Source organism: Neophocaena asiaeorientalis, unplaced genomic scaffold (genome assembly GCF_003031525.2).
Source record: "Neophocaena asiaeorientalis asiaeorientalis breed wild unplaced genomic scaffold, Neophocaena_asiaeorientalis_V1.1 scaffold243, whole genome shotgun sequence".
In the NCBI taxonomy this organism is placed as follows: Eukaryota; Metazoa; Chordata; class Mammalia; order Artiodactyla; family Phocoenidae; genus Neophocaena; species Neophocaena asiaeorientalis.
Genome location: NW_020173113.1, coordinates 681,070 through 698,300, shown reverse-complemented (window position 1 = coordinate 698,300; position 17,231 = coordinate 681,070). Strand labels below are relative to the sequence as shown.

The window sequence follows — 17,231 nt, the reverse complement described above, 5'->3', positions numbered from 1 at the left end:
TTTCTATGGGTGGAGTGAGCAGCAATTAACCACTAGGAAAATCCTCAAGCTGTCACATTTATTTTGGTCTCTGGCCTCTAGGAAGAAGGGCAGAGTGAAAGGCCTGATGCTGTGGGCCCTCTGAGGCTGGAAATTAGTCAATAAAATGGTCACAGCCACGAGCAAAGAGCAATGTTTTTCCTGCAGGTTCTGCCACATTATGGCTTGAGTGTAGGCAAAGCTGTGGGGCTACCATGGCAAAGGTAATGTATAGTCATGTCTAAAGTCAATTACAAAAGGCGTAACGTGAGGGCTCTGACACTGGCGTGAATCTCCACCCCTGCATCCCTCAAGTGGATGCTTCTTACTCACATTTTTTCCAAAAAGCTAGAAATTAGAAATGGCTCCAGGATAGTCACACGTTTCTAGCTTTCACTTAAAAAAAAAGAGAGAGAGAGAAAGAAAGTAAAATGTGCGGTCTCAAAAATACATTGCTGCTGCACAACCAAGAAGGAAGTTTAAATGACAAAAGATTTCAGGCCTGAGAGTGCATGTGCCCCTTGCAAGGAGCTCATTCCTGACCTGAACAGCCCACCCTCAGGAGGTTGCCCTGGCAATTCTGAGAGGAGGGCAGCAAGGGAGAGCCTCAAACCCCCATCCCCGGTAGCACCCCAAAGCCTCTGGATGAAGTATCTGAGCCACAGACTGACACATGGGGGAGATGATGTGTGCTTCAAAGCCCTAGAAACACAAAATCATTGTTCCCCTAACATCAGAGCAAGACCAGCAAACTCCATTGTCTCCCTTGCATCCCTGGGCTTTGTTATATCTGAGACTTGAGATGGCTTGGCTGCCTTTTCTGCAGTTGACATTTTTTTAAAAATTATTATTCTAATGGAAAAGAATATGAAAAAGAATATATACGTATATGTATAACCGAATCACTTTGCTGTACATCAGAAAGTAACACGTTGTAAATCAACTATATTTCAATTAAATAAATACTAATTATTATTCCCTTAGCAGATATAGTATATTGAGAGATTACATACATGCTCTGTGCCTCAGTTTTCTCATCTGCAAAATGGAGATAATAATAATACACCCCTCATAGGCTGGTTGTGAGGCTTCAGTGAGTTAGTAAAGTGTTTAGAACAGTTTCTGGGCCATAGTTAGCACTTAATTTTAGATATCATCGTCATAATAATATTTAGTTATTACTATTGTAAATACTACCACTTCAATAATATATCAGGTACTCTCCTGGATAAGACGAGATTCTCTGCCTCGAAGGGGCTGCAATCTGGCAAGGAGGAGGCAGAGGCATAAACAATTAATAGCAATATCTATTGTGTGATGCCTGCTGGACCAAAGGTATCCAGAGTAATTAATCTAGGCAAGTGGGAGGAGAGTAAGATGCAGGGAATGGAGCCACAGATGACCTGGGTGTGTGCTCACTGAACCTGGTGAGAAGTGTATGCAAAGGTCAGGAGAGCCTAACCAGGGTCCCATGAAAAGGTATGAACAGTCCTTTGTTATCAGGTTGTCAATCTTCCCTGAGCTAGAGATACACAAATTCTATCCACTCTGCCAAACACTTGTAACAGAGAGGCAAAGGATCAGTAGGGGCCCCAGAGGGTATAACGAAAACCATCCACCTCAGTAAAGGGTACAAACAGTGTGCCTCATCAGGGAATACAGCCAGAGGGAACTAACCTGTGAGTCTCCACATGAACTTTGATGATCCACCCCCCCGCCCCACCAAATTCCATGAATCTGATGTTTTCACAGAATAGGAAGCATTCAGCTGTTGCTGTGAAAACATCATGGGATAGGAGGTGGGACTTCCACAGTGGCTGTATAAGGAATTCAGCAATGCTCTCCCCAGAAAAAAAGTGATAAAACTGGGGGAAACTGTTAAAAACAACAATAAATTGAGAAGCATTTATTCAATAAAATCTACTGAATCTCAGTAAGAACAATGGGAGCCTGCAACATTTGAGCCAGGGACTGCTCCCATCCCCGCCAGCTCTGTATTGTGGAAGATCTATTCTGGATGCGTAAGGCAGCCCATGAAGACCGGCAGCTCCCACCCTCCTTCAGTTCTGGTTCCACAGTGTGGAGGTTCCACTTTAGGTGGGGTGGCACGTGGCCAGTGGCTCCCCTCTGCACGTCTCCCCTACAGCTCCAGATCTGTAGCACAAAGGGTTGACTCTAGCAGGGAAAAGCAGGCCAGGAAGAACAGTAGCCCATATATGTCCCTATGGCTCAAACTCTCCTTGGGGTGGGGGGAGATGATAGGGCATGGGAAACTGTGAAGGCTGGCAGGTCTGAGGCTCTGCCTAAGAGGGATGACTTTATTTGGAACAGAGCGTGGAGAAATTTATGCCCAGGAGTAATGCTGAAAACATTAGAGATTATACTGGCTAGAAATTAGAGAAGACTAACAGCTACATCATACTAGGACAGGCAAAAAAATGGCAGACCAGCCAGAAATTTGACAGGGAGAGCCAGGAAAAAGATAGGCAAAGAGCACCCTGCTAAAATCATACTCTTCTTTGGTGCTCCAGAAAACTGCATGCATATGCAGGACTGTGCCCTCTTAGGAGCATCCAGAAAGGGTACTTGTGAGCTTCCAGTCCCTGACTGAATGTGGAACATACTTGTAAAGTCTCTGAACTTTGAAAGCAGTCCCCAAGCCACACACAGATCCAACAGCAAAGGGTGGAAGGCTTACTGGCTCATGGGGCATAAGCTCAACCTCTGGCCAATCACTGACTGACCAATAAGCTCTGCTGACCACGGATGACCTCCAGGATGCCAGGCTTAAAATAAGAATAAGGAAAAAACATGAGCAGTTATATCACAAGCTGCACACTGCAAGAGAAATAGATTTTACAGAATTAGTCCAGGCAAGTCACTAAACAAATAAGCAAACAAACAACATAAAATGAGCAACAAGAACAAAAAGGCTGGTAAGAGGGGGGCAGGAGGGAAGTGGACCTGGGTAATCAGAATCCAGAGTTAATCCAACATATTCTGTAAAATGTCCAATTTTCCCCCAAATGGTAAGATAGTTTAAAAAAAAAAAGAAAGAAAAAAGAAAGAAAGAAAAGAAAGAAAGAAAGGAAAAAAAACAAACAGGAAACTGTGACCCATGCATAGGGCAAACCAGGCAATAGAAGCTGCCACTGAGGGGGCCAAGATGTTGAACTTAGTAGAAAAATACTTCAAAGCAGCTATTATAAATATGTCCAAAGACCAAAGGAAAGCATGTTTTAAAAAATTAAGGTATGATGACATGGCTCATGAAATAAAGAATATCAATAAAGAAATACACATTTTTAGGGAATTCCCTGGCAGTTCAGTGGTTAGGACTCCATGCTTCCACTGCAGGGGGCCTGGGTTCAATCCCTGGTCAGGGAACTGAGATCCCGCAAGCCATGCCATGCAGCCAAAACAAAAAAAAGACACATTTTTAAAAGAACCAAAGAGAAAAGTAGCATTGAAAAGTATAATAACTGAAATGAAAAAGTTACTAAAGGAGCTCAACAGTAGATGTGAGCTGGCAGAAGAAAGAATCAAGGAGATTGAAGATAAATCAAAAGAGATTATGCAATCTGAAGAAAAGAAAGAGGAAAGAATGAAGAAAATGAACAGTCTCAGAGACAGTTGATATCATTAAGCACACCAACATATGCATAATGGGAGTGCTGGAAAGAAAGGAGAGGGAGAAAGGGGCAGACAAAATATTTCTAGGAATAATGGCTGAATTCCAAATTTTATGAAAAACTTCTAATTTTTGATGATGAAATCCAATCAAGAAAATCAATATATACCCAAAAGAATTGAGAGCAGGGTCTCAAAGAGGCAGTGGTACACCCATGTTCATTGCAGCATTATTCACAATAGCTAAAACATGGAAGCAACCCAAGTGTCCATCGATAAAAAAATAAGCAAAATGTGGTATATCCATACAATGGAATATTATTCAGCTTTAAAAAGGAGTGAAAGGGACTTCCCTGGTGGCACAGTGGTTAAGAATCCACCTGCCACTGCAGCGGACACAGGTTTGAGCCCTGGTCTGGGAAGATCCCACATGCCGCGGAGCAACTAAGCCCGTGCACCACAACTACTGAGCCTATGCTCTAGAGCCCATGAGCCACAACTACTGAGCCCACGTGCCACAACTACTGAAGCCCACATGCCTAGAGCCCATGCTCCACAACAAGAGAAGCCACTGCAATGAGAAGCCCGTGCACCACAATGAAGAGTAGCCCCCTCTCACCACAACTAGAGAAAGCCTGCACGCAGCAACAAAGACCCAACTCAGTCAAAAATAAATAAATAAATTTATTTAAAAAAGAAAAAAGGAGTGAAGTTCTGGCATGTGCTATGACAAGGATGAACGTTGAGGACATTATGCTAAGTGAAACGTCAGTCACAAAAAGACAAATACTGTATGATTCTACTTACATGAGATACTCGAAGTATCTCATATTTTGAATACTTTGAGTAATCAAAATCATAGAGACAAAAAGTAGAATGGTGGTTTCAAGGGCCTGGGGGGGAGGCGGAAATGGGCAGTTATTTTTAATGAATAGAGACTTTCAGTTTTACAAGATGAGAAGAGTTCTGGAAATTGATGGTGGTGATGGTTGCACAACATTATGAATGTATTTAATACCACTGAAATGTACACTTTAAAATGTTTAAGATGATAAATTTTATATTCTGTGTATTTTATCACAATAAAACAATGGGACAAAAAATCATGGGATAGAGGCTTTGCTGCAGATTTCCTAGGAGAAGGTGTATAACACAAAAATTCCATGCCTGCCCCATGTGACAAATAACTCCTTAATGCCTGAGCTGGCTGTCCTGGGGGACAACTTACTGGAGCACTTTGTGGGTAATTTTCCCACAGCTTCACCCATTTGCTTCTCACAAGACCCTGAAAAATAGAAAGGGTAGTAATTACAAGCCACACCATGATTGGTACAGCACACTCCATAACTGACTTGTCTGCAATGAACTAAGACCAGAGTCAAGGACAAGCAGGCCACTTCCACTCCACACAACGTGCTCAACCTACTCCCCTCTCATCACCACGGAGGACACAGAGAGGCCCTCTGAACTGATTGTCTACACCAAGGTCTGCAAACCTTTTCTATAAAGGGCCAAATAGTAAAGAGTCTAGGCTTTGTGGGCCATATGGTCTCTGTCACAACTACTCTGCCATTGTAGCAGGAAAGCAGCCATAGTATGTGAAGAAATGGGAGTGGCTATGAGCCAAAAAACTTTATTTACAATTGGTGCAGCCACTATGGAAAACAGTATGGAGGCTCCTTAAAAAACTAAAAATAGAGTTGCCGTATGATCCAGCAATCCCACTCCTGGGCATATACAGTAAGTCCCCTACATACAAACGAGTTCCATTTGGAGAGCAAGTTTGCAAGTCCAATTTGTTCATAAGCAACAGAGTTAGCCTAGGTACCCAACTAACACAATCAGCTATATAGTACTTTACTGTAATAGGTTTATAATACTTTTCACACAAATAATACATAAAAAAACAGATACAAAAAATAAAGAAAACCTTTTTAATCTTATAATACAGTACCTTGAAAAGTACCATAATACAGTACAACAGCTGGCATCCAGGGGCTGGCATCGAGTGAACAGGGAAGAAGAGTTACTGACTGGAGGAGGGAGAGGAGGTGGGAGATGGTAGAGCTGAAGGATCGTCAGCAATAGGAGACAGAAAGCAAGCTGCAATTTCACTCATGCCTGACGTTGATGGCACAGGTTCTGGTTCCTTGCTGGATTCAGTTCTATCTAGCCTCTTGAAAAAACGATCCAGTGATGTCTGGGTAGTACTGTACCAGCTATACCACCACTGCCTTTACACTTGCTTTCAGACATCCTGGGCTTGAAATAAAGATACTGTACTACTGTACTCTATACAGTACTGTACAGTAAAGTACACAAAAGCACAACCACTTGTAGAGGATGCACGCACGCTGACAGTGTACACCAGACACATGAACTAACTTACGTGACTGGACGTGCGAACAGCCATTTGCATCTCTGAAAGTTTGCAACTTTAAGGTTCGTATGTAGGGGACTTACTGTATCCGGAAAAGATGAGTATACATACTACTATATATAAAATAAATAAACAACAGGTCCTACTGTATAGCACAGGGAACTATATTAAATATCCTATAATAAACCATAATGGAAAAGAATATATATATGTGTGTGTATATATACATAACTGAATCACTTTGCTGTACACCAGAAACTAACACAACATTGTAAATCAACTATACTGCGATAAAACATTTTAAAAAGAAAAGAAAAAAAACTTTATCTACGGAAACAGGTGGCAGACTGGATTTAGCCCAAAGATCCCAGTTTGCCTATCCTGGGTCTGCATGCTTGCCATGCAGGCAGTCCCACCAGGACCCTCACCACTAAAGAGTCAGCTCCTTGATGCAAAATCTCTTACTGTGAAATTGTCTCAGGGTTGCCTTGGGCATAAGGAACACCTGGCTGCTCGTGGAACTAGCCGGATGCTGCTCAGGGCATCTACCATTCTCCTTGTCCCAGCCCATTTCCTCTCTCATGCTCCCTGCTCCACTTGCAAGTCAGCTCTCTTAACTCCCTGAGGGAGACTGTTTTCTGATTCTCTAGGATCTCACTTCAGTCTAGATTGTATCCCCCACCCTCCTTTCCACTGTGCTTCTCTGCTCCCCCAAAGTACAAAGATCACCTGGGCAGCTAAATCCCACTGATTTGCCTCTGATCAGCCAAGATGTTCCTCTCCTAGCGCTCACCACAGCTCTTCTATCTTTGAGTAAAGTGGCATGCCCCTGGAGCCTCAATTTCTTTGTTTTTTGAATGGTATGTGATACCTCAAACTTTTATTGAATAAATTTTGCATGTAACATAGTACGAATTGAAGGTGTACATTTATATACTGTAATATGTTTGCCCATGTATCTCTATTTATCACATTATATAATTACAGCACAGTATTATTTTCTATATTAATTATACTGTGCATTAGATCTCTATGGTGCATTTACTATTCTTTACAAGTCTGTACCCTTGAACACCATCACTCTTATACCCCTGCCCCCCATTCCCTGGTAACCACCATTTTACTGTTTTTCATAGGTTTCACTTGTTTAGATTCCACATACAAGTGATCTCATACAGTATTTGTCTTTCTCTGTGTGACATCCTCCTTAGCTTAATGCATTCAAGGTCCACCCATGTTGTCACAAGTGGGAGGATGCTTTCGCATCCCGGAGCCTCAGTTTCTTTCAACAGCTTCCCTTTCTTTCCATGCCGGCTCTAATCAGATCACTGAATTCCATAGAAATGGTGGTCTATTATCAATTTTTCATCGAATGAGCATTTTCAAAGCCTCATTCATTCAGCCATTTCATCATTTCAGCAAACATTGATTAAGTCCTTGCTATGGGATGAACAAGACAAGCATAGCCCTGGCCCCTTTGAAATTAGCAGTCCAGTTTGGAAAGCAGGTCAATAGGCAATCAGAACAGAGAGGATCCTGGGGGAAAGTGTAGGAGGAGTGCCTAATTCCATTTCTTAATCTGTTTTCTCTGTGCAGAGTAGGATAAAACAATATAATCTTCACTGACCCGGGGCAAGGCATCCGGCTTCATCAGTGGGCTTTTTAACAGGAAGACAAGCACTGCTGCTTCCCACACTGGGCCTATCTTTTTGAGTGTGCAGGAGTATTCTTGAACACATGGCAGGTTTGTATTCCTTTGGGGTTTTTTGCCAGCTCTGGTTGCTGCCTAACAGCACTCACACCAGAGGTCAAGGGACCTTCCAGGTTCCCTGCATAGCCAGTCCAATCCTTGGCTTTAGCCTTTCATAAGTGGGGGAGAAACGTGCCCAGCTCTTAGACTGTGGATCTCAGCATATTAAGGGTCTGTAGAAGCTCTCCACGAGTTATTAACTGAAGCCCATGCAAAGAAAATAGTACATTGGAAAACTTTCTGTTATGTAGGCTGGCTACCATGGTAACAACAAATTTCTCCCAGATCTGGGCGATTTTAAATGCAAAGTGGATTGAAAAATCTGTTTGAATTTACAGGATTCAAAGCTTCATGGAGGGTCACAAGGTGGTAGGCGCTACAGATTAACCACACAGATAATATTGGTATCTCCATTTGGTAAATTGCTTCTCATTGATTCTACCTTACCTGGCACATCAGGCCGCCCTCTGGCCATTTCTCATAACAGAAACAAAACAAAGCAAATCCAAGCCTTTTTACATATGCAGTGAAGGCTGTTTCTCCACAGAAACATTTGCTCAGAGTCCAAGGCTCTGCCCCATGCTTGAATCCACTGTGTAGACTCTGGCAGGGGCCCTATGTCATCAACAGGTTGATGGACCTCATAGGAAATGTGCTTGTTTGCCAATTAGGCTAGAATCCTGGTTCACCTCATGGAATGGTGGGGTGGTGGTGGTAAGCACTGGGTCTTTTAAAAGTTATTTGTATTTTTTAAATCCCTGCCATAAGTGTATTAAGATTTTAGTGGACACAGCAGTCATAAAATATTCTTAAGACCCAATATCGTGAATCAGGGATATCTGGAAATGGAAAAAAGTATAGGGTCTTCAAGTCAGACAGAGAAAGACAAATATCATATGATATCACTTATAGGTGGAATCTAAAAACATGATACAAATGAACTTATTTACAAAACAGAAATAGACTCACAGACATAGAAAACAAACTTATGGTTACCAAAGAGGAAAGGAGGGGGAAGGATAAATTAGGAGTTTGAGATTAACATACACACACTACTGTCTATAAAGTAGATAACCAACAAGGACCTACTGTGTAGCACAGGGAACTATACTTGGTATCTAGTAACAACCTATAAGGGAAAAGAATCTGAAAAAGAATAGATATATACATATGTACAACTGAATCACTTTGCTATACACCTGAAACTAACACAACATTGTAAATCAATATTTCAATAAAAAAATTTTTAAGTATAGGGTCTTCAAATAATCATGGTCAGAATATTTGCTTAAATGCCACACACTTGTTGATGGTTATAAGTCGTGGGTACCAAGTTTTGCTTCACTCTTAGAATAGTACAAAGATTTTTGAATCAGACTGCCTAGTTCAGGCCGGGGCTCTTCTGCTACTGCTTATGTGACTTTGGACAGGCTACTTGGCTTTTTTAGCTTTAGTTTCCTCATCTGAACCTACTTCACAGGGTTGTGAGGATTAGACAGGGCTAAGTACATAGCACCTGGCACATTGGCTAAGATGCAATACAGTGTACTTTGGAATGGAATGGTTAACATAAATCCAGAGGTCTATGAGAGCAAAGAGGAGTCTCAGACTGAAAGGTCTGAGACTGAAAGGTCTCTTACAAGCCTTCCTGGGACCTCAATTGTGGAGAGATGGGAGAAAGCTGGGACCAGAAAGCACCAATGGAAGAAGAAGAGAGAGAGTTGGGGACAGCATCACAGAAAAAACTCGCCATTAGACTGTGCACATCAGGAAGGTGGAAACCAGGGCTGCTTTATGTCTGTGTCCCCTGAACAGGCTGAGTACTTGAGCACAGTAGGTGCTCAATGTCTGCAGAATTGAATAGAAATCATTGAACTGAAAGGATCTGGAAGCCTCCCAGAACTGGAGTCAATGCAAGGGGAAACAGAACAATTCTGTTGCCAGAGCATCAGACTGACGCTGGGAACATTGAGTCACAATCACGGGTGTTGTTGGGGTCATTTATGAGGTGAGTCATAAGTAATCTGTTAATAATAAAGTATGGGATGTTCTGAATGATGTGCTCTTTCACAGATTAGAGCAGATTCAAGGTTATCACTATAGCAATGATGTAGCGCAATACGCTTTATCGAGTGCGTTTGCTTGTGGGGGCATTGTACACCTGTATGTGCTGACTGCAGAATAGGTCAAAGCAAACAAGAAAAAATAAAAGCAAATGAGAGTCACTGACTCAGACTGCAGGAGAGGTGGGCCCAGTTTGATTTCCAGTGTGAACCAGAGAAAGTCAATTCCTTTCCTCCATCTTTCCCCCCAGGACCCAGGGTGGGTGATGCTGCTTTTACAGGAAACGGCAGAGAAATGACATTTAAAGGTTGATTTTAATAATATAAAAACTGAAACCACACCATTCATATTTTCTTAGCACATTAGACATTACAAATGCTTTTGTATGAATTATCACTTGTTAGAGGATCAACTTGGCTTAAGTGAATGGCCTGTATTTGAAGGCTGACTATGACAGCAAGCAGTGTAAACATTGCAGGGATATCGTCTAAATGAGATCTGAGAGGTGGGGTCTTTATCCATGGAACACACACCAGCTTTGTGTTAGGGATTTCATGATCCACATCTTCCCAACGGCTCATCCCACACCCAGACATATCTCCAAATATGGGAAGGAGGGAGGGAGGAAGGAAGGAAGCAAGGAAGGGAAGGAGGGGAATGTTTTTCTTTTGTTTGTCTTGACAATCAAGCAATCTGGGGGGAAGCGGTTGTATCTTTTGGTTTTCGAACCCAGTTTGCCCTCCAGTCTCACAAGGCAGGTAAGAGGAGAAAGGCTTAGAGGCTGACCATGGAAACCTGAAATTCACAGTCAAGATCGCATCACTCTCACAAAGCCTTTTCCCTGTTCTCCCACTGAGATTCCTATGGGCCACGCTGGCCCAACCAGCCCTCAGCAGAGGTTGGTTCCAAATACCCTGCCACCATGGGTTGCTTGTCACACCTAGATAGGGCCTATGACTTCAAACAATGACCTTTTCAACTGGCTGCTCTGCTTCGCTACTTAATTACACAGACTATGCATTTATGGGTAAAAGGAAATGTGTCTCCATATACAATCACTGAGTAAGGGAGATATGGCTGAAGCCTTGATTCCTATTTTAGTGAACATGATTTACTCTGATACCTGCATCCCATAAGAGGAGGGTAAACCTCTTGAGGTCACTGATCATATCTCATTGCATTCTTTACAATGAATGCCTTGGCCAGTGCTAGACACATAATAATAACAGGTATTAACTCAAAAGAGTTAGCTGTAGGAATATTGGCCTTGTTTCGTTTTATTCACTTCTTGTTGCTAAGTGTTTGTTGCTGTTATTGTTATTTTAAGGTTATTTCTCTCCCCGAATGCTATCCTTTTATGGGGATACCCAGAAATGAAATGATATCGTGGCTACCTATTAAAAATAAATAAATCAGCAAAGTAAAACCCAGGGAGGCTGTACTTAACACCGCTGTAAGGTACACTTAAAAATGGTTAAGATGCAACAGCTGTTATATTTAACCACCATGCCAGGTATTTTTGGAACCAAAATAATATTAAAACAATTAAATTTGTTAAATATTAAAAAGAAGATGGTTAAGATGGTAAATTTTGTTATGTTTTTTACCTCAATAAAAAAAAAAAAACCCAGGCAGGTTGAAGCCAGATGTCTCACTTCTTGCACGTGCTAAAGGATGGCACAGGGCACTGTTTGCAAGGGGCAGTTACACAGCCATAACCCTCGTATCCAGTAATGTATTTACAATGAATCTTTTGCAGCAATAGATCAAAGAACAGCTTTTATTGACCTATATCCACATTTGACTGTACAGCAAATTAGCACAAACACACACCCAGAGACCAGCTTCAGTTTCCTCTTACCACACTGGCTCTCTAAAGCGAAATAAATTTTCTGTCCTAAAAGCAGAGTTTTGCAAAGCGGAAACTTCTGAAAAACAAGCATTTGTCACTGAGGTTAACAGGGCTCAACTTGAAAAATGACCCTTTGGCTCATGAGAAAACATAACTCTCTCCTAAACTACTATGGGTGAGAAGGGGTGCGAGGGGGGAGAAGAACAGTGGGAGTATGGAGAAAAACAGTGGGAGTATAGAGAACATGATGAATGAAGCAAACAGAAAGACACATATATGTGCGTGTGTGTAGACCCGTGCACAAAACGTCCATTATTTGCATGTTTCATTTCCAAAGGTCCAGATAATGTCAGGTAAAAGTGTAACTTATGACTCAGTCAGGGCCATGCTTTTGCTTTGATAAATCAATGTTAGCTAAGTCAATTAGGGTGGAGGTGGCCAAAAAAAAAAAAAACCAAGATGATAAGTGGCAGATGCATTGTTCAGCGGAAAGACAGAATAAGGTAGCTCTCACTTTGAAGAACTGAGTTCAGAGGTTTCAAAGTGCACACAGGAAATGCTCCAACAGCATAAACTGTGCCCCAAGCATCATTCCAGCAAACTTTCAGCCCTCCACATGGCTTTATCTGATCGCCCGATGCTCTATCTCCAGATCCAAGGTACCCACAAAGAAAAAACGCTTTGTGATAAAATCAAGAGCTCAGGGCTTTGATCACCTTTCTGATCAGTGAAGACTGGTAGGTGTCGAGATGAGACTGTCAGGTGGTCAGAATCTGGTAGGTTCTCCTGAGTTATTGGAATCTTGATTTTTTGTTGGTTTCTGGTTCTGAATGTACTTAGGCACACACAGTGACTGTTTTCATCACAGATATAACAAGTTAACTACCAAAAAGGAAAAGGACATAGAGCTCCAAACCAGGCCTGTAAAACATTATAAATTCATCTCTGGCTCTCAAAGATATCTACAAGGCAATATTTTGGTGATGATGAATATACACTGAGCCTTGGGTACCCCTTGGACCAAAGGCGGAGAAAACCCAGCATTTAGGGCATCCCATTTTGCTTTTTTGAGGTGTTTTTTTTTTTAAGGCACCAATTGAAGTAGTATAAATTAAATCTAGAAGACCAAATTGTGAATGCTACTATTTCCCCAACACCAAACAGTATCCACAGAACAGAGAGGTGGAATTGGATGAAAAGTCTTCATGTAAGAAAAGCAATGTTCTTTTCTCTCTGCTACTCTGTGGTTCGCCCTCATTGTGTGGGATTTTGGGCCTACGGTTAGGAGAAGAAAGTGTATACTTTGAGGATAACAGCAAAACAGCGACAAACACATTTTGTGGGAGAAGAGAATACATTAATTGTATATCAGGCTTGAGAATCAGGTACTACAAGTTAACATGGAAAGGTTTCACAGAAAATTGTTTATGTCAGAGGAGATGATGTCCAAGCTTTCAAACATCCTGGCTGTATAAATCTTCAGGGGAAATCAATGTAGTCATCACAGATAATTCACAAGAAGTAGTTTGTGATCATAATTGAATACTTCCACAAATGTTTTCTTAAGAAAAACCATAGAAAATGAAGTTAGTCATAGAATAACTGGATACTCTAATAAACATATACCCCTCAGAAATGTTCCAGATACAAGATCTTGCTGCTTTCCTTATATCTCTTTAACCTGTGAAAAACTCCTCTTCTTTACAACTTATGTGTCAGGTATTGCAAAACTCAAAATATGCACTTTTGCTGAGGCCACTGATCATAAAGAGAGAAAAAAGTTGTTGGTAGCAATGCTGTGGTTTATCACATGCTATACAGAACCAGTGTGAATTTCCCTTATTTGATTTATAGAATTAAATTGTAAACATAAAATTCAAACAACAGCCCCCCGATGATTCCTCTCTTTGCTTTTCTCTACTTGGTTTCACTGGGACACTAGCCTACTGCCTCCCTCAGACACCTCAGGAGTCCCTGGGCCTCTGTTATTAACCCTGAAGGCATGAAATGGAGAAGTCATTTTCTTTAATTGACCATGACTTTATAGTCAGTGGTCTATAGTCACTCTGTCTAAGCAGGCCCATGTGGGAGAAAGGAAAAAATGAATTTTCCAGAATAATGGGAAAGTCTGAATCCAAGGAATTTTCCTGGACTGCTGGGACTCAGTAAGGCAACACTGCCAAGGTACAAAGCAGCAGCCCTCAGGGCAGCACACTTTAAACACATGGTTATGAGGGTCTTACCAGCTGTCTTCCAGAATAAGCAACATGTTAGAGGAGCCTCTATGGAGATCTCTAATTGTTACTCAGCCAGCACAATGGTAAACCATATGTTTAATAGAAATAGGGGGAAAGAAATCCAATAACTCGTTTCCTGAGCAATCAAACAAAGTCAAACAAAGGAATACTAATGGTGGTATAGCTGAGGAAAAATTTTCTCTACCCTCTTAGACTCTGTTCTTGGGGCCTGTGAATTAAACTGACAAAAGACAGATTAACGGGAGAAAAGGCATATGTTTCTTTATCGATGCTAATATTTTTATGTGCACAGGGGCTTCATAGAAACAAAGTGAAACCCAAAGGCAGTTAGATCTTTTAACAAAGGGCAATAAATTGTGGAGAAATGATTAGACAAGGAAAAGGGGTTTGGGTTCTTAGGGGCAGTAAACTGTAGGTAGGTGACTAGGAAATGTATGGTAGATAGGGTTGTTCAGTAGGATCTGTTATACAGACTCAAGTTGCTCTCTGATAAGAGTCTTGTCCTCTTCCTTGTATAGAAGAGGGGGACACCTTTACAAATGGAAGTTTATGTCACTTTTACCATGGGAAATTTATGCCCTGCTTTTAGGCAGAAAGGGGGAGTTCTTCCTTTGCTGCTTCTCAACTGCCTTCAACTCAAATCATCTTTATGCCAAAATGGCATATTTTAGGGTAGCATCCCCTTCATTGGTGATTATATCTATGCCTGCAAGGCAATCGATTTCATCTTTCCTTTGCAGACGGTAGACAGCAACAGGACACAGGAACCAATGAGAAACTCCCAGGAATTTGAGGCACAAAAGTGGGTTCACATCTCATTACTCCTTTCTCCATCTTCTTCTCTCCCTCAGTCTCTTTTCAGAATACAAGATGCTAAACTTTGACTTTTTCTTCATCCCGCCTCAGGATGTAGCTTTGGGGCAACAGGGGCAGCTGTGGCCTACAGGTAATGCTTGATCAAAGATGCTCTTTCTCAGGCCCTTCCTGGAACTCCTCCTCCTTGACTCCCATCCCTGCTTTTGGCTTCCCCAGGCCTCTGAGTCCTCTACTCAAATGGCGGAAGTTGGCCTCATCTACCACGGCCTCCGGATCTCTAGGCTATGCTAGGAAGTTCACTTCCTTATTCCAGTGATACAAGTATTATATTTTAAAGCCCTGTAAAACATTCTGATGCCTCTCACTGAAGGGGATCAGAATATGACACCCCAAATTATGCCACTTTGGCATAAGGATTATTTTGAACTGAAGACAATTGAGAAAAAGCAATCACAAGAAGAGTTCTCTCACAAGTTTCCCTTGTGAACATGTCCCCCTTCTCCATACCAGGAAGAGGACAAAAACACATCACTGAGACAGAGAAGGTACCAAGATGAGTCTGCATAAGCAAACCTGTTAAATAGCCTTTGTCCACCATTAATTTCCCCCACATATTTCCTAGTCACCTTCCTACATTTTATTGCCCCTGAAAGCCCAAACCCCCTTTCCTTTACCTAGTCACAGTTTATCACCCTTTGTTAAAATGGTATATAAGCACTCAAGCTTGATAAATTTTTTGGGATTTCACTTCTTTTCTGTGAAGCCCCCATGAATGAAAAACATATTAACATCAATTTCTCCTGTGAATCTATTGTTTGTCACTTTAATTCGCAGGTCCCAGCTATAGAACAGAAGAGGAGAGAGTAAAAGTTTTTCTCCCCTAAATTACTGTCTGTCTCACTGTCTGTCTAGTTGATAAATATGTGTTGACTGGGACTTTCATCGTGGTCCAGTGGCTAAGACTTCACGCTCTCAATGCAGAGAGCCTAGGTTCAATCCCTGGTCAGGGAACTAGATCCCACATGCTGCAACTAAGGGTTCGCATGCCACAACTAAAGATCCCACATGCCACAATGAAGATCCCACATGCGGCAACGAAAATACTGCGTGCCACAACTAAGAACTGACGCAGCCAAATAAATAAATTAAATATTTTTTAAAAATATGTATCGACTGACAGACTGCCAGGAGAGTCTACATGTACCAGAGCCTGTGACAGGTAAGAGCTCTCAGCTCAGAGGCAGCTGTGCCATGCTCATATGACAGAGTTTGGCAGCAAGTCTTAATGATTAGCCACAAAAGGAAAGTGCAAAGGGGCACAGTTTTTCTTTAGAGAGCTCCAAGATACCATCAATCTCTGTCCCAGCCTAGGGAAATCTGGAAAAAAAAAGTGCCTCAAGCACTAAGGAATGGGGAATGCAGGGGCAAAATGGGTAATGAGTCAGAAAGGAATGTCTGCTAACCCACACTCACATACCTGCATGCCTATGTGAAGACAGCCCTGCATAAATTCTTTTACCCATACCATGTACTTCTGAGGGCATTTTTCCACGTGAGAATCTGCCCTGTGCTTTACGGAACAGTAAGTAGGTCACTTATTTGCTTTCGGATGTAACTCTGCAGAAGTGTGTTGTCACTGTGATATCTTTTTTTCTCTCATGCTTTCTCAGTATCACCAGCTTTGGCGTTCTTCGTTAGATAATAGATTGAAATTCATGCAGTGGCCCGAAAATCACTGCACCAGAGGAAAATGGGGGAGGGGGTGGTCAATCAAAGCCTGGGCTAGTGGGTTTGGTGTTTTTGGTTGTTTGTCTTTAAATAAATGAGCCTAGAACAGTATTTCCCAAATTCGAAAACAGATGCTTTTTAGAGTCAATTTCTTATGCAACAATATAAAAATAAGACATTAAATCCAGGAATGAGAAGTAATTCTCCAACATGGTTTTGTTTTGAATCTCTACCTCTTCACTTAGATACAGGTTTGGGGAAAGAGCTCCATCTAAAGAGCCCATATTTCCATCTGTTACTTTAGATATCAGGTCAGAGTTAGTACTTTTAGAAAGCTTGACAGATCTCTTTGATGCAACAGGGGAAAAAAAGACATACTTTTTAAGCAGTAGAATCCAAGATATCCCTGCTCTTTGTCTCCATGATGCAATGGGTCACTGTGGAGACTCTCAGCAAAATAAGCCCAAAATGGCCATCAGGATTAAGACATCTGCTGGCCAAAACAGCTGCAGAGCAGGTGGGTTCTCCATCCCAAGTTCCCATTCTCCTTGTGATTTCTCTTTAGTGCAAGAGGTGTGACAGAGAGCAAGATGACATGGGCAAAGCAGCATCTTCGTCATCCTTCTCATCTTGCCAAGGAACAACCCAACCAGGATTCTATGCATTTTTATGTGACAAAGAAATAAAATAAGGTAGAAAATTGTGGAAGAGGGAAATCAACTTTGGCCAAAGGTT

The 17,231-nt window shown here is 41.7% G+C and overlaps 1 long non-coding RNA gene across 2 annotated transcripts in view; it reads right to left on the bottom strand.

The window, feature by feature from the left end:
* Window positions 1-17,231, bottom strand: part of LOC112398815 (uncharacterized) — a 113,685-nt gene that overhangs the window by 18,961 nt on the left and 77,493 nt on the right. The gene's annotated exons all lie outside the window — the stretch shown is intronic.